The sequence below is a fragment of the Ceratotherium simum genome, chromosome 32, assembly GCF_057802395.1.
Source record: "Ceratotherium simum simum isolate JZ-2026a chromosome 32, ASM5780239v1, whole genome shotgun sequence".
Classification (NCBI taxonomy): Eukaryota; Metazoa; Chordata; class Mammalia; order Perissodactyla; family Rhinocerotidae; genus Ceratotherium; species Ceratotherium simum.
The window spans coordinates 22,456,128-22,480,879 of NC_141931.1; the positions used below are offsets into that span (position 1 = coordinate 22,456,128).

Here is a 24,752-nt window from a genome sequence, read left to right on the forward strand (position 1 = left end):
GGTATAGAGCCCCAAGAGAAAGAAACAATGGAGTCAAAGACACAGAGGAAACAAGGGCCCTCTGAAGGTAAGAGCCATTACAAATTTACCTTTGTAATCTAGGCGGATGTTCATCAAGCATTTGTTGAATGAATAAATGAGTGAAAACAAGAAAAGCAAGAAGGACAAAGCTATCATATATGACACAAGGGGTTACCACCAATGCCTTAGTTTCTTTCCTGTTTTCCCACCAATTACTCATCAGGCTCTTGACTTAAATTTGCTGGGGGCCTGCAGAGACATCTGTGATGTTGCCCTCCTGAGAAGATGAAGGGTCACTTGCTTCATGGGCTTGTGGCAGGTTCTCAGCTGTAGAGCAGTTGACTCCTTCAGGTTGTCAAGCTCATGGATCAGGTCCATAGCAGAGCCTGGATGAAAACCCATATCCTGTGACCCCAGACCCAACATGATTTCTACTCTGTCAAGCTGATGACACATCCAGGAAATGGGTACCACCCATGTTTACCCCACTGTGAGCAAGCAGTGGTAGTGAATTAACTCGGAGACCTGCCACTGACTGTGCCAAAGGGCCTCCCTAAGAACTAGGGTCACAGAAAGACTTCACCTCTTCACCTTGGGCAAACATCTTTATCCAAAGAGGTTAACTCTGCCCCCATTTACAAAGGAGGATGATGGCTAAGATCAGCAGAAGTGGGAGCCACTCACTAAGGGTGACTCTACTATACCCGCACAAAATGAAAGATGAAGAGAAAGGTTCCCAAGGGGCCACCATACTTCCCTTCCCTGCTGAGGAATTACAAAGGTCTCTTTATTTTATTTTAGAAACCAAGCAAGGATCCACACATGATCAGCTTGGATTTTTTTTCTGGGTCATTTGAGGCAAAGAAGTATTACACTGTATTCCCTTCCCTACCCTCCTTCCCTTCCCCCAGTGGACATTTACTGAGCATTTGCCATGTATTAGGCACTGTTTCTAGGCCCTGGGAACACAGCCATGTGCAACACACCCCACACCCTCATGGAGTTGACATTTCAGCAGGGGGACCCACAAGGCAAAGTCAATACATAGTAGGGTAGATGGAGAGGAGGGCTGTGGGAAAAATTAAAGCATGGGGGAGGGAGAGAGAATGGGGGGAGGGGTTGCCATTTTAATTAGGATGGTCAATGAAGACCTCCTGGAGAAGTCGACCTTTGAGAATAGACTGGAAGTAGCTGAGGGAGCAAGCAAGGTATTTGGAGAACAGTCTTTCAGACAGAAGGGATAGCAATGTTCTGAGGCAGGAGTGTGCTTGAGGAGCAACAGGAAGGCCAACGATGGAAATCATTGGAAGATTTTGAGCAAAAAAGTTGATGTGACTTCTATTTAAACAGAATTCTCCTTTGGCTGCTAGTTGAAAAGCCAGTCAGGGTGGTGTGCAGGGCGGAGGGCGGAGGACAGAGGGCAGAGGAGTTAGCACATCTTGGCTATGAACTAAGGGAAAGTGATAAGAGCTTGCACAGGGTCAGAACAGTGAGGGGTGAGAAGTGGTCACTTCTGAATCTATCTTGAAGATAAAATGAAAAGCTCTGGGTTGGATGTGGAATGTGAGAGAAGGAAAGCAGACACGGACAGTTCTGGGTTTGGGGGTTGTTTTTTTTAGCTGAGTAACTGAAAGGATCATGTGCCATCAACTGGAGTGGGGAAGATATGGGAGGAGCAGAGGGATTGTGAAGAGCTCAGTACTGGGCATATTATACTTGAGATAATATGTAATAAGAGTAGCCTGCATTTATTGAGCGCTTCCTGTATGTCAGACGCTGGGTGAAGCATCTGTTGGGGAAGAGGTAGAATCCCCCTCTGCCCTTTCCTTTAAGGTTCTTATGGCTGGCCAAATAATTAAAAGACAGTTTAGCAGCAGAAAATAATACCAAGTTTAATAACATGTATACATGGGAGAAACCAGGGAAACTGAGTTTCTTGACAAAATGACAGAGAGTCTCATCTTAAATACCATATTTAGCTAAAGACAAAGGAGGATGTTGGGGGTGGGGAGGGAGACAGAAATTACAGTAATCAAGGGTATGCAGATTTAAGTTCTCTGCTTCTGTACTGATAAGAGTTTCCACAGATAAGGCCATCCCCCCCTTCCCAATACAGAGAGGGAGATACCTTTACAAATGGAGATTTCCCTTATAAATGTCAGTGTTTGTCTGGCAATTATTTGCAGGGCCACCTAGAGAATGTGGCCTGGGAGAGACAGAATTTTTGATAAGATGGGCTTGTTGGTGCGTTTCCTATTGTAACATCTATTGTACATTCTACTACAGCCATCATATGATAGTGGCTCCTTCCTGAAACAGGTCTTCTATGTTAAATTCTTTAGGTAGTTTGGGGGAGGTCAAATGTCCGTTAGAGAAAATAATTAAGGTAAAGAGACATATTTCAGGGTGGCCAAATTTTGATCTCCCACACATCTTATATATATTGTTCGTTTAATCATTACAACAGCACTATTCTCTATTTTAGAGACAAGAAAATTGGTAGTAGTGCCCATTAACAGCCTCCCAAGAGCTCATGCAACAAAAAATAGATCTTTCCTGTTTAATTTTTCTGTCCTAACTGCACAACATCCAGGTTGATGTTAGCTTATCACAGTGTCAATGAAGATGTGAGTTTTCTCCTGACTTCTACAGAATGGTGAGGGATTATCAGCTTTGTTCTGCTCTTGGAGCCTCGAGGACGCCCCATAAACACGTGAGTGAGTGAGAGAGTGGGCATGTGGAACCTGTCGGTGCTGGCCACAGGCCTGCATCTGACAGTGATCCTCGCCAGTGAGGGAGAAGCAAGGATGCGGTCTCAGGGTGTGCCCGGGGATGGGGTACGTCCATCTACTGGGCACATGGGAGGGAGAGCTGAGCTTGATAACCCAGGAGAACAGAGTGTTCAAGCTTAGCAACCAAGTGGCCAACTGGGCTTCATAACTAGAAGCATCTAAAATAGAAAACAGGAGTCAGCATTAGGAGGTGAGCAGCATGAAGCAAGATGTGGATGTGGGGGTTGGGGGGGTAGTTCAAGGCTATGTCTGTGAGACCAGGTGAGCTTTGGTGCTCCTTCGTATGGGAGCCTTCCTAACTGGGAAAGTCTTCAACAGGCCAATGGTTTGTGCGGAGAAACAGAGAAGCAGAAAGGGCTCTGGTTGTACCCCACTTAAGAAGTATATTAGTTATCTTTTGCTGAGTAACAAATCACCCCAAAACTTAGCGCCTTAAAACAACCATGATAATTTATTATCTCACAGTTCAGGAGCAGCTGGGACATCTCAAAGGCTTCTTCACTCCCACACGTGGCAACTGAGCTGGAACACTGGAGCCCCTCACCCTCGGGCATTTCTCTATGGTGGTCTTCGCTCGTGGTCTTTCCAGCATGGTGTCCTCAGGAGAGCGACAATTCTGGCCTGGCAGCTCAGGGGTCCAAAGCTGTGTGGCCCCAGAGAGAGACACCCAGGAGGAAGCTGTGCCCCTTTTCTGAACTAGCCTTGGGGGACGGGCGGCCATCTCTCCTGCTGCAATCTGTTAGAAGCAGGTGCCCACGGCTGGCCATTATTCACAGACAAGGGAATTGGACTCCTCCTTTTTCTGGGAATCTTATCCAAGAATTTGCTGGCATGTTTTATATCCACACAGAAGCCTGTGACATAGTCTGGGGACCTCCACTTATACCCGTGTCAGTGGAAATTCTCTTGATGCCTCCAATGGCGGGCAATTCGTGTCGGACATGTGCCGGGATGACATGACTTGCAGACAAGCTTAATTTTCTGAGACTAAATACTATGTCTGTGTGGTCCCCAGGAAAACCCCCAGGCCTGGAAATATTTTTCCTGTGACTCAGAAGGGTGTATATCAGAGTACGTAAAGTATACAGGGGGATACAAAATAGTGTTAAAAAGACAGGAAACAGTAAGGAGATTGAGCAGTAGACAGGAAAGCAGTGGCCCTCAGTTTGGTGTGCCCTCGATTTGTGACACAAGAGCAGAAATCCTAAGTAATTGTTTTGTTAGAGGGGAGTGGGGAGGCTTGGTGAATTCAAATGCACTTCAAGCATTTGACAGCCTCCTGTCAGGACATAGATTGCACCGTGGGATGTTCGCCTGATGCTAGCTAATTAGGAAAACCATTCTGGGCCTAGCACGAGCGAGCCCAGGGAAGGATAACCGAGGTCGCTATAGCTGGTGTGCTGGAGTTCCCCATTACAATTCGTAGTCTCCTTACACTTGATTGAATTTATTCCACACACAGACTTTCACTAAAGGCTGCCATGTCCCAACGTGCTAGGCAGCTGCCAAAACACAGTAGTCCTAACAGCTGGAGTTCTTATCTGCTGCAGCTACACAGTTAAGGAGGAATCTGAGTTCCACCGGAAGTGATCCTTGGACTGTATGGCAAGATTTGTAAATGGATCCAGGAGCCTCCATTGCAGGGTTGACTCAGGCTGGCAAGCACTTGCTGACACTAGGGAATTTTCCACTTTGGGTCCAGCATTACAGACCAACTTCTCCCAGGCTGGGCAGATTCCTGTGAGGCCAGACCCCAGGCAAGCATTTCTGAGGGTGTGATTGGTGGGATGTAGTTTGGCAAATATTGCAAGTGTTATGCAAAAGTAAATTAATAAGCAAACAAATAAAATGTAAAGAAAGAGAGAGCAAATAAATTTGGAAAACTGAATTCAATAAAAGTAAGTCAATTTTTGCTTTTTTTTGTTTAAACAGGATTTCTCAGAGCCTTTACTATGCCACCATGCATTGTGAATGTCCAAAAGATATGTAGCATTTTCCACATCTTATTTGACCAGGGGGACCATTTTCTCGTGATCACCTTGGGTGACTCAGTATTCCAGTGACGACTCTGGGGTGTGCTGTCCTAGACCAGAGCTACTTGAAGTGTGACCCGTGGACCCATGGGTTGCAACAAGGTTAGTACAGAAATTGAGAGTAAGCATTTAGAAACTTTTATAGCAATTGGATAGAGTAATTTTTATGTCTGTTGAGCCTAATACAAATTCATGGGGCTTATATTTTGCGTTTCTTTGCTGTATTAATTTCATGTTCCTAGTAATTAATGTTTTGAGTACTTTACAAAGAATATCCATCTGCAGCACACTGAAATTTTTAAAAAACAGTCCTTCCCCTCATGATTTGAGAGCATCCCCACCAACATCAACCCCCTGATCAGATCTTTCTAGCATCAGACCAAGAGCACAAAGATTATCCCAGATGGACTCCTGACGATCTTCCAGCATCCTCTACCCCAGGGGGGCAGCTGGCCCTGCCCCTTATCATTTCTTTGTGCACCTGTAATTTTCTAGTCTGAGTGCAGAGTCTCAGACCCACGTGCCCCCAGTGGTCCATCCACTTCTTGGTCCAGAACGAGGAGCCACAGGATGCCACCTCGTCTGGAGAGAAGTTCAGGAGGAGAAAGAAGGCGGCAGCCTCACTTCACAATCCACCCACCACGTGCGGCAACGCTCACGTGTCGACCCCCTCCGCCCTTGAGGATATTGCTGACAGCTCTTTGAAAACTTAAGAAAGTATGACAGGCTGTCAGGAATGGTGACTTCCCACCCAGGAGCGGAGGCAGGGGAGGATTTAAGCAGCTCGGTTCACACAATGCTTGGCTTTTCTTCTCCCTGATGGCACTGGTCATGTGGGTTTTTTCCCCCCCAGCTTTCTGAAGTGTTCTCCAATAGAGGACTTCAGGCTTTTAAAAACAGTAATTTTTGTAACAATGGCAATTACTTTAATTGGAGTTCTTTAAAGTAGATCCTTCTCGCCCACCTCCTCTAAAGATGTGAAGCATGTTCTGATCTATTGCGTTCCTCCAAATCAACGCGGTATTATTTCCTCTTTATATGTATTAATGGGCATTGTAGGAGGGGAGTCAAAAAACTTCCAGAAGTCACTACTTTTCAGTCTAGAATAATTACAAGTAATTTTTCTTTGTTCCCAGGTAATGGCGGATAATCAGCTTTATGTATAGAAAAATATGCACATTGTATATGGTTGGGCTCCCCATGATGGCCTTTCATAGAGGATTAGAGCTCTTACCGTCCCGCTGGGCTCCATTTCCTCACAAAAGCCTTCTCCTGCCCCCAGCACCATCGATTCGGTGCTCACGTTTCTGGGGGTCTTGTGTGGTTATTAAGCGACAGTAGTTAGCCCTGCATAGGGCCGTTTAGCCCCAAATATCTGCATTCTTTAGAATAGTTGTTTGAACTCCTTGACACACCCCAGGTAGTAGGTAAAATATCATAGCCCTCGCTTTGCGTGTGAGAAAAGTGAGGGACAAGGGGGCCAAACTGAAGGAAACACATGGCCATGGGGGGCGGGGTGGAGGGGGCTTGAGGTGAAACCAGCAAGAACCAGCCTTCCCTTGTGGCCCATCTGGACAACCTCCTCTTCTTACATTCTTTCATACGATTCGGGGGAGAAACGGGCAAACTCTTTGGTTCTGAGACTCCCGTTTTATGTTAAGTTTGATCTCCTGGTTAGTGTTGGGTGAAATTGCAGTAAAGCGTATCCATCTTAGATATCTAGAAAAGAGGGAAACTGCCCCTTGTTCATTTTTTAGGAAGATGATAAAAATAAGTGTTTTCCTCCATAATTTCCTTCCTTCCTGTCTATCATCTATCTATGTCTATAGATATCTATCATGTCTCTGTCTATCGCTTTATCTGTCTATCCACTCATTCATTAGCTCTGTCTATCCATCATTACCTATCTATATCTATCTATCTATATCTATCTATCTGTCTGTCTATCTATCTATCTATCTATCTATATTTTTCTATCCATCCTATACCTATACCTGTATCTGTCTATCTATCTGTCTATACGTTGTAGGGAGGAAAAATTCTCCTCTACCCTCTTTAGGTCTTTGGTTGGGTCTAAGAATTAAACGGACAAAGACATATTAACAGGAGAAAAGCATACAAGTTTTATTAAATTTTTACATGTACATGGAAGGCTTCACAAGATAATGAAGACCTGAAGAAGTAACCAGAGCAGAGAGCTTTTATATCTTTTAGACAAAGAAACAATAAATTTGTGAAGTATTGACAAGGCAAAGGGGTTGGTGCTAGGGGTAGTAAATTGTGAAGAGATAACTAGGAAGATAAGGGCTAGTTTAATAAGGTTTGCTTGTACAGATCTCTTGGCCCCAAATTCCCATCTTTGGTGATAAGAATGTCTTCCTTCCTCATGGTACAGGGAGGGTACCTTTCACATGGGAGTTTATCTCCTGCTCTCAGGAAGAAAAAGAGAGTCAGAGTGTCCTTCTTACACTTGCTGTTTCGCAAGTGCCTTTAACTCAATATAATCAATATGCCAGAGCAGCATTTTTGGGGGTGACATGTTCTGAACTGCTTCACCATCCATCCTATACCTATATCTCTATCTATCTATCTATCGTCTGTCTATCTTCTATCTACCTGCCTATCCATCTATTCATCCATCCATTCATCCATCCTATACCTCTATCTTTGTCTGCCTGCCACCTATCTATTTATCCATCATCCATCATCTATCTCATTCATCAATAGCCTGCATGTCCAGGTCTCACCAGTCTGTGACCATGAATTAAGCCACCCTTCATCTTTCCATGAATTCCCCAGCTGCTCATTAATCTTGTAAATTGTTAATCTTGGGTCCCCTCCCTGCCAAGGGTCTCAGTCCTCCTGAGATCTCTCAGGGATCTGACTTTGGCATTATGGTGTCTCATATATGCTCTGTCATTGAGCCAGGCCACCATCCCTCCCCCTTACCAACATACTATCTTTGGCACTTGGCACTGCATTTCAGGTAGAGAACAGGCTTTTCTCTTAAATTCCTCCACCATGACAGAAACCAGCCTGTGCTGATGAACTCGGGAGAAAGAAAAAGGAGGTACAGCACAGGTAACTGATATGCCTACTATACGTGGCGACCCTTAGAGCCTCTAGGCGGCTCTGCCCTTGAGGTCCTTTAAGGGCTCCCCCACCTGGCCTCCAGGTGGCCCTCATGGGAAGGAGAGGCCAGCCCCTCTTCTGGGGGGTTTTGTGTATGTCCCTGATTCAGAACCCAGCCCAGCTGCTGGGAGGTCCAGGCAGAGTGGCCTTCTCTCCAGTCAGAGGCCGGCCTCCCTAATCCTTACTTTGTGTCTCAAGACCAGCCTCTCCCCAGGATGACTGGCAACAGAAATGGCCCCGTGTTCAAGGGACACCCTCCTTAGCCTCAGGAGTGCTCCCTTGCCTTCTGGTCCCTGACAAGGCTGGTCCATCAGAACATGATTGTCCCACACAAGCACTCACTTGGCCTCAGTCTTAGAAAATAAGCTTAGGGCTGCAGCATTCTTGAAGGCTGAGAGACAACAAGCCCTACCCGGGTTCCCTGCTCTGAACTTTCTTCCTTCTCTGTGGTGGACTTCTCCATCCCAGCCCTGGCCTGCTGCAGACTCATCACCCCGCAGGCTGTAGGTACAGCCACTGCAAGCTCATTCCAAGAAAAGAAACACTCCTTAGCCCCTAGCCCACCAATTAATTTTTTTTAGGAAGAGTTCTGACTCTGCAGTTTACTCTGCACAGAATATGGAGCTTCTCAGCCTCAAACATCCACATTCAGGCCCACAGACTCAGCAAGAGGCAAGGTGAGTATTGGCTTTATAATTAGAAATTTATTCATTTAATGGTTCTTCCCAATACAAAGAATCTGCCCCAAAAGTGAATTCAAATTTCTCCTTTTTATTAAGTAAATACTGCTTACATGTTTTAAATGATTGTAAAAAGGTAACAAAACAAACAAAAGACCCCAATCCTTAGTGAGGGCCAGGGGTTCTCTGTGGACATCCTGTTTCTCTCCTTCCCCATCCACCCATCCTTCCGCCTACTTGTCTGTCATCTAACAACTAATTTCCCTGCCAAGGCTGCTTTGAGACAGTCTTTACATAGTACCATTTTGTTTACCTTGGGAACTCTCTAACCCCATGCTCTACTCCGGCCATATTGGCCCTCTTCACCTGTTCATTTCTGTCCCTTCTAAGCGGAGGGAAAGGAGACCATGTTGCACATCCAGTTTTAGCCCCCGTGGCTGCAGCTGCCCAGACCCCCTTTCCTTGGAAGCAGTTCATCAGGTGGGAGGGAGTTCCCTTTCTCAGTTCCTGGGTCACCTATGCTAATTAAGAAAAAGTATTGAAAACTTGGAAATGAAGAAAAAGGATGGATCGCATGTCATTTTGGTGTCAAAATGGGCATCGTTTGATAGGTCTGCCCAAGGCTTATTTAATTATCTAAGTCAGTAGTTCTTAACCCTGCGGTCCCCAGGGGACATTTGCAATGACTAGAGGCATTTTTTATTGTCATGACTGCTGGGGAGAAATGGGTGCTACTGACAACTATGGATAAAGGCCTGGGATGCTGCTGAACTTGCCACATGGCACAGAACAGCCCCTCACAACAAAGAATTATTCCACTCCCTGCTTTCTGTTGATTAAAGGTCCTGGACTGATAGAGATGAAAATAATTTCTGTGTCTGGAAGAAAAGATAACCCCAAAGGTTGCAGTTTAGTACTCTGTAGGACATTAGCCAGTTTTGTATTATTTTATATTAACCTAGCACTAAAATTCTCATAGTCCTTCATTAAATTGCCTATAAACATCAATTTCCTCAAATGCTCTTGGAACTATATTTCTATTTCCATCATAAATTAATGAATTGAATAAAATATTTGACATGTGTTCATTTTGGTCCCATAATAGTTATCTATTGCTGGGTAACAAATTACCCCAAAACTTAGTGGCTTAAACCAATAATAAAGATTTATTATTTTACACAGTTTCTGTGGGACAGGAATTCAAGGGCATTTTACTAGAATGATCTAGTGTGGGTTCTGTCATGAGCTTGCAATCAAAATGTCAGCCAGGGCTGCAGCCTTCTGAAGGGGACTGGAGGACCTGCTCCCCACGATGGCTCACTTACATGGTTGGCGAGTCAATGCTCACTGTTGGCAGAGGCCTCAATTGCTCACCACGTGGGCCCCTCCATTGACCTGCTTGAGTGTCCTCGTGACATGGCAGCTGGCTTCTCCCACAGCAAGTGATCAAAGAAAGAATAAGGGGAAGCCATCGTGTCTGCTAAGACCTAGCCTTAGAAGTCACATACTTCAGTTCTGTGGTATCCTATTGGTTACGTGGGTCAGTCCTATTCAGTGTGGGAAGGGACAACACAAGAGCAAGAATTCTGGAAGGTGGAGACCATTAGGGGCCATCTTGGAGGCTGGCTACCACAATCTTCCCTCTGTCCCCCAATGATTCACATCCTTCCAACACACAAAATGTGGTCAGCCTCTGTGTCCAAGGCCCCCAAAAGTCTCATCCCAATATAGTATCAGTTTAAAGTCCAGAATCTCATTATCCAAACGAGGTCCATATATTGGTGAGGCTCCTTGGCTGTGGTTCCTTGAGTCCTCAAATCCAGTTCTTTTTGATCTGAAATTTGTGAACTAGAGAGACAAGTTATCTGCCCCCTTCCCACACCTAACAATGTACAATGATAGGACAAGCATAGGATAAGTGCTATATATCCTTCTGTTCAGCAGGGTGGAAATGGGGGATACACAGAAGTCACTGGTTCATAGCTATTCTGAAATCCAGGAGGGTACAAATTGACCGTTCCTGGGAATAATTTTCCATGGCTCTTGGCTTCACTCTGTGGGCTTTTGTTCCCCTGCTCTGAGTCACCCTTGCTTTTCCTGTGTTTGCATAGTTTTCTCAGCCTGCTTCCCACCTGTAGAAGTTTTAGGATCCAAAGGTATCTTTTCCATTTGTGCTGTCTGTCCCTTTTTGGTCCAAGCTGTCAATGTTCCTTCTAATACAATTCTATTAAAAATTTTGTAGGTGTCCTGTGAATCTTATTGGGGCTCACTCCATTAGAAAAATAGCCTCACCTCAAATATCTTCATTATAAGTCCTTTTCTACTTTGGTCTTATGCTGAGTGGGCTGAGGGAAAATGTCCTTAAGCTTCTTAGAAGGCCTATTGTTTGAACAGTTCTCTGAAGCAGTGCCTCATATCTTTCTGAGATCTGAACAATAAGTTTTACAGTCTGTTATGGACTGAATTGTGTCCCCCTCCAAATTCACATGTTAAAGCCCTAACCCCCAGTGAGATGTGTTTGGAGATCAGGCCTTTAGGAAGGTAATTAGGTTAAATGGGGTCTTAAGAGTGGGGTTCTAGTCCAATAGGGCTGGTGTCCTTATAAGAAGAGGAAGAGACACCATAACCCTCTCTCTCTTTGTGCGTGCACAAAGGAAAGGCATATGAGGACACAGAGAGAAGGCAGACATCTACAAACCAGGAAGAGAGGTCTCACCAGAAACCAACCCTGCCAACACCTTAATCTTGGACTTCCAGCCTCTAGAACTGTAAGAAAATAAATTTCTGTTGTTTAAGCCCCCCCAGTCTGTGGTATTTGTGCTTTGTTATGGCAGACCTTGCAGACTAAGACCAGTCACACTCTTGGATTCATCATGAGACCAGATTTTCCTGATGGTGCTGGGTACTTAATTTATCTGGGAGCCCTTTCTTAATTTTAACATCATTTGCCATCTGGACAGGCTGAGAATTTTAAAACCAGGAAGTTCTGGCTTCCTTTTGTTTAACAGTCCTTCCTTTAGCTCATCTCCCTCATCTCACCTTTTACCAGAAGTGGCAAGGAGAAATCAGATGGCACCTTCAGTGCTCTGCTGGGACCATCTCCTTAGCGATCACTCTGTGTGTAAGGTCTATTTTCTACTTTCCATATTATTTCGGGCAACAGAGCTGACAGGCTTTCTGCCACTACTACATAACTGTTGCCAATAAAATTTTTCCTTTTCTCTTTAAGCCCTTACCTGAGGCCTCCTCAAAGACAATCACACTCCTGTAAACAGTTTTCCAAGGTTCTTCAAGTTTTCACTGACACTTCCCTCAAAGTCTATTTAGCTTCTGCTCACTACCAGCTTCCAAAGACACAAAGAAACTTTCCTCTAATATCCCCAAACTTATCTGGGAGCTCTTCTCAGAAAAGCCCCTCCCACTCTCTCCCTGCAAACCCTCCTTCCCTTCCATCCCTCTTCTTTTTATTTCCTGTCTCTCTCTTTTTAGGGAGGGAGAGTGTGTGTGATTAGTTTCTCAAACTTTAATCTTCCTGTCTTACACAGAGATCACAGCTCTTAAACTTTTGGCTAAGAATTGAAGCCACTGGAGGTGCATGTCTAATGGGGACGAGGTGGGGAACCCCGACTGGCGGAACTGCAGGAGCATTCGCATCACCGAACACGTCACAGCATCATTTAGAGCCTAATCATGCCATGTATCATTCTAGGTGCTGTTCCATTTCATTCCTTCAGAGCCTGATGGAGCAGATTTACTGATGAGAACATGGAATGTTGTGTAGTTGTCTCAAGGTCACACAGCTTGTGGCACAGCCAAGCCTTGAAAACAAGTCTTTCTTGGAAGCCTATGACATTTCAACCACATCAACAGCAGATTGTCTAAGGGGGCCCCACAGTGTTTGATGAATGAATGAATTAATGGATCCCTCTAAGTCGGCTCTGCCACCTCCTAGATTTTGTGGTGGAAACACCAGGGGGGACTCTGTTAGATGGGTATAAATGGACATTTATGATCAAGAAGCTCAGCTCAACAGCGGTGACTGATTAAGGCTCCTCAGGTTGACCAGATGTACCCTCGGGGAGGCACATAGGGATCAACTCAGGTGTCCCATCTCTACTCCCATCGGAATGTGAGTCCAGGAATTAGTAAGGAGCCTGCAACATCCCAGACTAGCAGCTACTGCCGCCATAGTTACCATCCCTCCACTTCATCACTCAGCCCGTTAGAGTCCCAAGGCCTGAGCCACCTTCGTGCATGGCAGTCGGAGGGGACTGGCACTGCCCCATCACGGCCCCTGCTGGAAACATCTTCCTGCCCCTCCTGTCTGCAGGAGGGAGCAGCTCATGCTCCTCTGACGGTCTCTGAGAGCAACGTCAGCCAGAGAGGGGCCGGCAGGGCGGAATCTGTTCATCCACTCTGTCTGCTCCTGCCACTGTGAAGGAGACATGGCAGAACCCACTCGTATATAGCAAATAAATCTATGAGAGTTTTGCTAATATTGGAAGGGGCATATGTGGGCTTTGGAGTCACCCAGATCATGGCTAGCTGTGTGACTTTGGGCAGGTGATTTAACATCTCTGAGCCTCCATGTCCTCATCCACAAAATGGGCTGCCAACTTTGTAGGAGTATGTGAGGGTTAAATATAAAGCATTTCGTGCCATTTTGGACAATCTAAAGGTATTCAAAAATGTAAGTTTCCTTATTTAGGAATGAGGAAGGAGGTTTTTTATTTGGGGAAAAGTGGAGTTTACGAATGTGAAAAAAATTAGATAGCTCGTCTCTATTAGCTCAATGTAGAAAAAGATACTGCAGGATCCCTGAACTTCTCTGCCTCCCTCATCACAAAGAACAATGAGAGCCCCCCCATCTCCATCATGTGGTCCTCAGGCCATGTTGCTTGCTTGGGCCATGTTATGGGCTGAAAGTTTGTGTCCCCTGAGAATTCATATGTTGAAATCCTAACCCCCAATGTGATGGTACTAGGAGATGAGACCTTTGGGTGGTGATGAGGTCATGAGGGTGGAGCCCCCATGAATAGATTAGTGCCCTTATAAAAAAACCCCAGAGAGCTCCCTCACCCCTTCTGCCATGTGAGGACACAGTGAAATCCAGGAAAGGGGCTGCACCAGACACAGAATCATGCGGACACAATCCACACGGCTCCTTTGAACCCAGGTGAAATCAGAGGTTTCCAGATCCAACATTCCTGTGATTTAGAAGAAGCTGCAGACTTTATTATGATTTTTGAAAAAGCTACGTTTAATTTATTGTTTCTGTGCCTCAGTTTCTTTCCCCGGAAGGTAGAGGGTTAGACCTGTCCTCAAATGGACCCCTCTGAGGATGATGGTCCATAATTCCAAGGGTGCAACCACCTTCAAATGTCTTCTCAATCTCCTTTTCCTTTGTCCCTGAATTGCTTGTGTCTCCATCACCCAGGGTGGCACCAGCACGTGACGAGTGCTCAGGAAACCTAGACTGACTCTCAGATAAGTTCATGTCTCATTCTGCCTTATCTTTACCCCCACCACCCAATGCTGCAGAAACTGAAGCAGAAATTCCCATTTTCCAAGCTCTGCCTCCTTCCAGTGGCTTTAGTAAAAGCTTTCTCTGTCCAGCCTCCTCCAAGTCCTGGTTTATATGCATTTTTGAGCCCTGATAAAATGTGTGTTTGGGGACTTGATTGGAAAGGTGTGCTCACAGGTAAAAAGAAGATGAGAAAAAGAAAGACAACCCCCTCACCCCCACCAAAAAAAGAAAACCTCAACTCTAATTCTATTACAGATGATCCCCAAAGCCTAACTAAGCTTGCAGCCTTGGTGTGCAGTCCTAGGAAAGGAGCTGGGTGTCTGTGGTCTGGGTCTCACGAGTCCTATTGAGATCCGGCAGGAGGAATGAGTCTTATTAATTCTGTCTGACTTCAGCGGCCTCATTGCAATTCTCTACAGTCCCCGCTCAGAGGTCCACAGGGGGAAGAATGTTTTTAAATTGAGGACAAAACCTTGGTCCAAGCCGGCTGTGGGGTCTTTGTAGCTGGCTCTCAACAGAGAAATCCAACATTCAGTGTCAGCGTGTCCACATGGACAGCCTTCCTTCCCCATGAGCATCACTGAATGCAGAACCCGGACGAGTGGTTCTCTTTGCCACAAAGCACTTTGTTCCCCAGCTGAATGTGAACGTGGTGGCTTAGAGCATTGTGCATCTGTATCCCCAGACACAGAAAGCCATCCTCTCCCTCCTCCTCCCAGAGCGTCTGCGGGCCTGTTAGTCATTCAGCAAGGTCGCTATTTGATTGAGAAACAAATGGCCTCGATTTTGTGTTGCAACGTGTCCTCCCTGTTCAGCCAGATGGAAGCTGCCGCCTTCGCTCAGGGCTCAGGGGAACCTGGGTGCCTGGCAGGCAGCTGCCCCTTGGCTCCCGTGAAATGCTGTCAGGCAGAGTGGTCTCTGTTTCTTTCCTCTAAGAGTCTGTTGATCTATGTCCTTCCGGATGCAGCCCTGTCTCGGCGGCAGCATTGGGTTCTTATTTATTCATGTGTGTGTTCTCAGAGCCCTGTGCCATTGCCAAAGGCTTTACGGCCTCTTAAAGTTTCAGAGCCTCTGTTTTTATGGCCGCTGTTTGTTGAAGAGAAGTGCTGTTTGGGGAAATGATCAGTTTGCCTTCTGACTGGATGATGGATGAAGGATTAGATTTTCCTCTTTTACTTAGAGCTCAAACACAACCTGGGCATGTGCTTTCCAGCACCACCAGCTCTCCCAAATGTTCCCTCATTCGTGCCTTGCTGCGTGCTTTCTACAGGATCTACTCTGTGCCAAATTCAGGGCTAGGCATGAGCTACATTTGTGTGATTTATCATACTGAATCCAGTGGATCAGAAGTTCCTCTGAGAACTACTGCAGCACTGATGCAACTTGGATGCAAATATACACATCCTCCAAGTGTTACCGAACCAAGTGGGCTCGCCACCTGGTGAGTTAAATAAGACTCCACACCAGTGGACGTTTTACCACAAAGTAAAGTGTATTTGCAGCAAATAGGAGGCCATGAGGAATCATTTCCAAAGTCATGGCATCCCCAAACAAAGGGAGGCAGGAACTTTTATTTCAGTTGGGGAATGAATATTCAAAAGGGAGAGGTGGGGATTCGCCTGCACAGGCTCAGTTGGAGAACATGCTTCCACATAATGAGGCCTAAGCTCCTCCTGGAGAGATCTTTGTATTAAAAATAAGGCAAAGGTCATGGGCATAGCTCTTGTGGTGAGGCTTGGTCAGTTTCAGGATGGTTGGTGGTTACATTTCCCTTGAGTTTCTTGCTTGGTCAGTTTCAGCATGGCTGGTGGTTACAGCTCCTTAACATTCAAAAGGAAAAGAAACAACTTGGAAAAACAGTTAATTGCTTCCAAACCCACCTTTGAGTTTCATGAGGCACCTAGTTGGTGACACAAGGACAATGCAAGCACTCTCTAGCCTGGCCTCCTGAAGGAGTGTTAGATGCAGGATTGGGTCTGTTGACAGCAGGTGTGCTGAAGAGCTGTGGTGAGGAATCAGGGCGACTGTCATCAGTGTTATTAGGTGAAGGGAGCTCAGGACCATGCGGGCCTGTCTCAGCCCAGTCCTGCCTGCCGAGTTTTGAGGGAGCTGTAGTCACAAGGAGCAGGAGTAAATGAGGAAGCAGGTCCCACTAGCACTGTCGTTGGGTGAGTGAAGGTCTCGCTGTGCAGGTCTGTCTGGACAAAGCTGGGCTGGATTCTGCAGGAGCCTCTCTCTCCTGCAGCCACCATCTTGACACATAGGATTTTATCACCTTCTACCCTGGGGCCTCGTGTAGGAGACCAAAGCCAAGCACAGCAGGCACTTTGACAAGGAGGAGAAAAGAGCAAGGAGGCTGGGCTTGGCCATCAACCCTGTCCCACCAGAGACCAAAAAGAAGAGCAGTTGGGTGTCTGGATGAACAGTGACCCCACCCACCAGCAAACGCAGCCCCGTCTGACGGTGCATGTGGCTGGGCCAGAAGTCCTCATCTCCCTTCTTCCCAGAAAGGAGATGGACTGTGACAACTCTGCCTCCTTCTTGTTACTCCTCCAATCCCTTACCTCCTTGCAGGATCAGTGAATTGGGACAGTCAGCCTTGTCCCCCTGAAAAAGGTTAGAATGGGACATTAATTGAAATCAAGAACACACTTTACGTTAGGCCCGCAATCCCCATGCCTAGCTCCCTACCAGAGAGAATGACACCGTGATCGTTTGACAGCATTGCCCAGACACAATGCCAAAACCAACGGGAACCTCTCCCATTTTTGTTTTACCAGAGAAACAAGACCCAACAAATACAATCCCTTGTTTCAGTTATTATCATCTCACAGCCCCAAATCCGTCCTTCTTTGCCCTGCCTGTGACACTGGAGCTGGACCCTGTAAACATTTTTTCTTTGCCAGCTGGAGGAATGTTAGTCTCCACCAACAGAGGGCCACAGAGGGACCCCACCAGGCCAGAGCAGCAGGAAGACACTTCCCTCCCAGGTTCTGACCCTTGTTCCTATTAGTCTTGGGTGCAAAAGCCTAGGCCAGCTGTCCCTCAGCAAGCTTCCTCTTACCAGCTGCTGTGTGTTCCCTGGGAATCCCAGCCTTGGGATGGGCGTGGCCCCTCTCCTAGTTCTTGTTTCTTTATGTCCACTCTCCTTCTGCCAAGATGTGGTCATGCTCTTTTGCACCTGCCACTTCTGGACCCCTTCTAGTCCTCTGTCACCCCTTTTAATAGTTACCCGCCCTCTACTGTTTTAGTTAACAGTTCTTTATAATAAATTTCCCTGATTCAAGAAACCATGGCCCTCTATCTTGTCAACTTAAAAAGCAAATTTGCCTGTTATTTTATCTCAAAATGAGTTTATTCAGGAATAGTGAAAAGAATTGCAATTTAGGCTGTGCATGCTATGGCAAACCATAGGAAAATCCAGAAAACAAAGGGCAGGATCTGCCTTTATGGAGAAGGGGGAGTAGGGAGGGGCTGTTCTAAATGAAAGTCCATTGGGGGAAGGTAACAGTTCAGAGTGGTAACAGCTTCTCATTGGCTGAGCTGTGCTGTTTCTCATTGGTTGGGCTGTTGCCAAGTGGGGAGAGAAATCTTCCTTCAGTCTAAAGTAGTTTTACTTCGTGTTGAAGATACAAGCTCCCTCTCTTCCTGTTTCTTGTAACTGACATGTATGATAGGGCATGACAGCTCCCCTACAAGCCTTCCCGACTCCGATTTAGTTAAGGTTTCTCTTAATTTCCACAATCTCTTCTGACTGGACCTTGACTGATATTTACCCCTCCCTTTATTGCAAAAAAATGAAAATCCAAAATAAACCCCCTCCCTTTAAAGAAATTAAACCCTCAAAGAAATTACAGCCTCCCGCCAACTTCTTCTCCCTTATTGCATATTGGGTGCATTTGGAGTAAGCTGAGGATTTAGACCACAGAGGGTGTAATATGGAGACAGAATTGGACCACGTCTTTCTGCTGGGGTTCTGAGCCAGCAGCACTCGTGTCTGGGGCTGAAGGCTTGTCATCTGTCTCTCTGGTGGAGGCTGAGGCAGAATGGGGCCATCAGAGACACGGTGGCACAAGGGATGGAAAGCCCCCCTCATATCATTTCAGTCCATAACTCAGCTGAGCCCCCTTCTTCAACACAAGACCTTTCCTTCCTTCCTTCCTCCCTCCCTCTCTTCCTCTCTCCCTCCCTCCCTCCTTCCCTCCTTTCCTCTTTCTTTCCGTCCTTTCTTTCTTCCTTCTTTCAATTTTTTTAATTGAAGTGAAATTCACATAACATAAAATTAACCATTTTAAAGTGAACAAGCCAGGGCATTTAATACATTCACAACGTTGTGCAACCACCACCTTTATCTAGTTCCAAAACATTTTCATCCCCTCGAAAGGAAACCTCACACCCATTACTAGTTGCTCCCCATTCTCCCCTCTCCCCCAGCCCCTGACAGCCATTAATCAACCTTCTGTCTCTATGGATTTGCCTGTTCTGGATATTTCATCTGAATGGAATCATACAATATGTGACCTCTTGTGTCTGGATTCTTTTTACTTGAAAACTTAATGCTTTCAAAGTTCATCCACATTCCTTTTATGACTGAATCATATCCATTGTATGTATATATCACATTTTGCTTATCCATTCATCCATTGATGGGCAATTGGGTTGTTTCCATTTTTTGGCTATTGTGAATAATGCTGTATGAACGTATATGTACATGTGTTTGTTTGAACATGTTTTTCATCCTCTTGGGTACACGTGTAGGAAAGGAATTCTTGGGTCATATGAAAACTCCATGTTTAACTTTTTAAGGAATTACCAAACTTTTTTCCACAGTGGAGTTGTGTTTTCATAACTTTAACTCAAAAGACTCCTGACAAAAAACAACATACAAAACTATGAGTTTTGGTCTTTATTTGTGTCTTAGTCTGCTCGGGCTGCTATAACAAAGTACCACAGACTTGGTGGCTTCTAAACAACAGAAAGTTATTTCTCACAGTTCTGGAGGCTGGAATTCTGAGATCAGGTGCTAGTGTGGTTGAGTGAGGGCCCTCTTCCAGGTCACAGATCTCTCGCTGTGTCTTCACATGGTGGAAGGGACTAGGGAGCTCTGTGGGCTCCCTTTTATAAAGGTACTGATCTCATTGATGAAGGTTCCACCCTCATGACCTAATTACCCCAAAGGCCTCACCTCCTAATACCATCACTTTGGGGGTTAGGATTTCAATATATGAATTTTGGGAGGGACACTTTCAGACCATAGCAATCTGAGAGCCATGGGGGGGCCACTGAAGGGTTTTAAGCAGAGAAGTGGTGAGATCAGCTCTGGGCTTTAAACCGTGGCTCTGGCTAGACTGTGGCGGGCAGATTAGGGAGGAGACGCACAGGCACAGGTCTCCTAAGCACCTGTGTTTAGGAGGGACTCAGACACTACAGACTAGGGTAGTGCTGGCGGGGAAGAGAGGAGGAGTGTGTCCACATACGCCACTTCTGTGCAGGGAGAGGATAGCCCGCAGATTCCAGAGCTGAAGCTGCCCTTGTTGGTGAAGGCCTCACAGAGTGGTAGTTGGAACAGGCAGGCCCTGTGGTCAGGCCGGGAGTGAACCGCATGCTCCACCACTTACCAACTGTGTAGCTTTGGGTCATTCGCAATTGCTTTATGTTGCAGTTTTGGCAGCTGAATTGGGGATGATGGGATAACCTGCCCACATACAAATGAGATGATATATGTAAAGTACTTAGCACAGGTGGAAGACAGAGGCCTCCCCCACAAAGATGTCCCCGTCCCAATCCCTGGAACCTGTAGCTATGTTACATTACGTGGCAAAAGAGACTTTGCAGATGTGATTAAGGTTATGGACCTTAAAATAGGAGATTATCCTGGATTATCTGGGTGGGGCCAGTGTAATCACAGGAGCCCTATTATAGGCTGAGTTGTGTCCCCCCAAAATTCACATGTTGAAGTCCTAACCCCCAGTACCTCAGAATGTGCCTGTATTTGGAAATAGGGTCTTTACAGAGGTAATTAAGGTTAAATGAGGTCACCAGAGTGGGCCCCATTCCAATATGCCTAGTGTCCTTATGCGAAGAGGAGATTAGGACACAGACACACACAGAGGGAAGACCATGGGAGGACACAGGGAGAAGACGGCCGTTTACTAGCCAAGGAGAGAGGCCTCAGGAGAAACCAACCGTGCCCACACCTTGATCTGGGACTTCTCGCCTCTAAAATTGTGAGAAAATAGATTTCTGTTGTTTAAGACCCCCAGTCTGTGGTACTTGGGTATGGCAGCCCTAGCAGACTAATATACCCCGGGTTCCCTTGTTCCTTTCGGTTTTAATTTTAAAAACAAAAGACCAGAATCAGCATTGCCAGTGCCCACCGTGGACTTCACGGCTTTGGCTGTCCCTGCTTTCTGTCTCCAGGCAGCTGTACAAGAGGGAAAGGGAAGCTGTGGCCACAACCGTTAGAAGCCTGTGAAGCTCTGCCTCTTTAGAATCGGGCTTTCTGCAGCCCCAGCAGGGCACAGGCTTCTCTTCACGTGACTTGGCCCACCAGAATTGAAAATGCCTTTGCTGATCCCAGAAGAGATCTCTCTTCCCACCAAAGACAGACTCCTGCTGGCTCAGTCTGACTCACCTGAAGTGGGTCCACGTCTCTGCTACTGCGCTCTGTGGTCGTGCGGGCAAGCAGAGGTCTGAACACAAGGCTCTGGCCAACTCGGTAGCCTGCTCAGTCCATTGCCTGCTGATCCCAAATGCTCTTACCCATGCAACCACCCCCTCTGCCTGCTGAAGCATCTGAGACAGAGGCCACCCAACCACCTCACAGGTCAGATCTTGTCGTATCACCCAGTTGAGCAAATGGCAGTGACTGGGGTGCCCAAGGCGGCGTGCGAGAGGAAGAGATGGAGGGAACACGCTGACTGGGGTGTCCTGGCCCTGCTTTCCCGTTGGGCAGTGTGGAAGAGGAAAGGACGCTACACCCCTTAAAACAGCAGTCCTGCCACTAGTACACCCGGCCCTATTGGTGTCCTAGGATCTGGCTGCTTAGGTGAGCACCCCTGCTCCAGTGCCGGGAAGGAGTCCGAATGGGTGCACTGGGATACAGGAGGACAGACTCAGACGGGGGTGCTTTCCAGGGCAAGAGACACCCCAGCTTCAGTTCTAAAATAGTCAGCTAAGTGGGTTTAATAATAATGCCAACCTGCCCCTGTTGGAGGTTATTATTATTACCAAAAATCATAATATATGTGTATGACTGCGTCACATAAATGCCAAGTCTTTTTCCCTCCTTTTTTCTTAAAGTTCTGAAGTTGGTGCTGAATAAGCTGATGGGTGCAGGTGATATTAAGGATTTCTTTTTTTTCCTTTCTTTTTTTTTTTTTTTGAGGAAGATCAGCCCTGAGCTAACATCCATGCTAATCCTCCTCTTTTTGCTGAGGAAGACGGGCTCTGAGCTAACAGCTATTGGCAATCCTCCTCCTTTTTTTCCCCAAAGCCCCAGTAGATAGTTGTATGTCATAGTTGCACATCCTTCTAGCTGCTGTATGTGGGACGCAGCCTCAGGATGGCCAAGGGAGGTGGTGCGTCAGTGTGCGGCCGGGATCCGAACCCGGGCCGCCAGCAGCAGAGCGCGCGCACTTAACCGCTAAGCCACGGGGCTGGCCCTAAGGATTTCTTCAAAATAATCCACTCAGGCCCCTTTCAAATGCGTTCTACTTACGCAGAGCACCTCTGACCCGTGACGGTGTCAAATGGACGCAGCCAGGATGGCTAGGCAGTCCCTTCCATCCCACGATGAGGATAACTGGCTGGGGTTGCATTTCTGGCTCCGGGGAGGGTCGCTTCTATCCAGGACGCAGATGTTCTGGCCTTGGAATGGGCTGGTCCTTTAACATCTTCTTTGACATAAAGTCCAGTGACTTTCTTTGATATCAGTTGTCACCCATTCAACCTGTCAATGGCAAAAATCTCTGGGTCAAATTGGAGAATTTCACAATCTCATCTACCCAGCTTCAATTTTCACCAGTTTGTCCTGCAAAGCAGAGCTGGTGGAGAGTGGAGGTAGCTGGAAATCCAGCTCCTTCTGCTTTAGAGACCTTCAGAGACAGCAGAATTGATGGAAAGTGTGCCATGCATGGTGTGTCTTCCTTAGAATTATATTAAGCTGCAAGTAACAGAAAATCAACTTAAATGGCTTGAATACATTCAGGTTTATTTTTCTCACATAACCAGATGTTCAGAGGTAGACATTTGCTGCCACTGGTGCTGTTAATCTATGATGCTTACCCAAGCTCTTTCTTTGCCTCGTGGTTGTAAGATAGATGCTACAGCTCCAGACATCACGTCTGTGTTCAAGGCAGAAAGAAGGAAGATAAGGAATAGAGGCAGCCATGGCTATCCCTTTAGTAGGAAAAGTAAAAAATTTCCCAGGAGTGTTCTCAACCTACTTTCGCTTAGGTCTGATTGGCCGGAAGTGGGTCATAAGGCCACTGCTAGTTTCAAGAGAACTTGGGAAATCGAGGAACAGGATTGTTATGATTCGTTATCAGGTGCTGGGCATGTGGCTGCCATGAATAAAGAGGAAGAAAGGGAGAATGGATGGCATGTAAGAACTAACTGGTGGCTTTGTCTGAACTTAGTTTTGAGTGTCACATCTCCACGCAGAATATTTTAGAGTGAGATTGGTTTAGGATACCATCTTTAGAGCAAACAGGGTCTTTTCGCCAGCCATCTTATGTAGACAAAGTTGTTTCTACAGGTGACAGTATTAACATCCCGGCCAAGGAGCCCTGCGGTTTGACCTTCGCTGGCCAGGTCAGAGGAAACTGCTGAATCCTGTGTGTTTACCAGCCGTTCTGTTCAAAACGTGTGAGCATTTGAAGAGGAAGTAAACCAGGTCGGTCTGAGGTTTCGGGATGAAGTTGAAGATATGAAGGAGAGAAGCCCTTCTTTAACAAAGAAAATCTTTTCAATCCTCGCCAAGTGTTTATTGGTGAGAGGGCCTGAGAGCCGGGACAAATGGTGAGTGTCCATGGTAACCAAGGTGACCTTCATTCCTGATTGGGTAGCGGGGCCTGGAGAGGGGAGGGCAGCCTGGCAGCCATGCTTCCATGTTGATTTTTGTTTTAATTACACAAATGGAGAGAAAACAAAGGATAGGGGATAAGAGCCCACGGCAGAGGGGCTGTTGGTTTTTTGTCAGGAAAGAGACTTGGAGAGCCTCCAGGAAGCTCTGCTAATTATTACTTAGGGAGGCAAAGGAGGCCTCTTTCCTGAGGCTAATGGAGGGGAGATTCCAACGGAGAGGGGATCTACCTCTAAACAGAATTCAGAAAGATTTTCAACCCAAGATCAAGTCAAGTGGCGGTTCATAAGAGGTATAGATTTTAGTGATTGATGCCACATTGTTGTCATAAATAAAACCTATGGTCAGTTAAATATTGTATATATGTTTATTTACTTATATTTTTTAAAAAGAACTATTCACCGGCTCATAGGTTTTCTGATTCAGCTTTTCCGCAGAAGAGTTTTCCCTCAGACCCCACAGGACACCTAGTGGCCACTCTGTGCATTGCAGTGTCCAGAGGACACTGCCAGTTTGTCCCCAGGGGCGTCCCCCTAAATCCAGCTTTTTTAGTGATAGAAAAGACACAGAAGCTGATTCCCGCCCAGGCCTGGCTCACCCAGAATTCTGATTTTTGTTTTTCTGATTTTATCCGCCTAACTTGCCTGAGACTCTGGTCGGTGCCTTCCTAGTCATTCAGCACGCGGGGCTTAGGCCTCTCTCCCGGACAGGTGGCGCCCCCGTGGAGAGCTGGCAATTTGCGGTGCCCTGAAGTACCCCTCTCACCTCCCATGAGAGCCGGTGGAAAACGGAGCTGAGGGAGATAGAGCAAATTCCCGAAGTGGGGCGTATGGGCCTGGCTCAACCTGACAAGTCAAGGAGCTGCAGATGGTGGTTTGTAAAGTGGCCGTGGGGTAAGTGAATCCCATTTCCTCTGGGCAGGAGGCCAGGGCCCTCCTCACACTCAGGTGTCTGCTCAGGAAGGACGAGTTGGTCATGCCAGCGACTGACCTCAGGCTGGTAGCGCTGATATTTCAGGAAGCTAAGCTGGGTCTGTTTCTCTTACATCCCATTTGCCTTCTTTTGGTACACCAAGAAAACTGTGTGTTCCTGCTGGTTCATGTGAATTAAGTCATTCTTGCCTCCTTGGACAGAGTCACCTCACAGTGATAGGAAGCACTTCCCCGTGTTGTGTTCGTGGTTGCTGCTGGCTCAGCCCAACACCTTATCAGCTGTTATGTGAGGCTGGGTATGTGATAACGGGCTTCCTGTGCCCTCTCTCCCATCCCCACCACAGAGTAGAAAGTCTGCATGTAAATGTGTGTGTGTCAATATATACATTTATATCTAAAATTGGCTTATATTTGTAAAAAGGAGTGATAAACCAGAAACTGCAGGGGACAGGGAGGGAAGCTTGGTTTCTCCGTCAGGGCTGCCTGCGGGACTGGCTGAGAGCAGTCCCTGCCCTGGCCTGCCTCCCGCAGCCTTCCCTGTGGGGTGAGG

At 46.6% G+C, this 24,752-nt stretch overlaps 1 long non-coding RNA gene across 1 annotated transcript in view; it reads left to right on the forward strand.

Annotated features, from left to right (window-relative positions):
- Positions 1-1,123: 1,123 nt before the first annotated feature.
- The window catches only part of LOC147912985 (uncharacterized), a 28,113-nt gene continuing 4,484 nt past the window's right edge, over positions 1,124-24,752 (forward strand). Inside the window, exons 1-2 of the long non-coding RNA XR_015549368.1 lie at positions 1,124-4,948; positions 22,944-24,498. This is a non-coding gene — a long non-coding RNA (uncharacterized LOC147912985). The remainder of the gene's footprint in view (positions 4,949-22,943; positions 24,499-24,752) is intronic.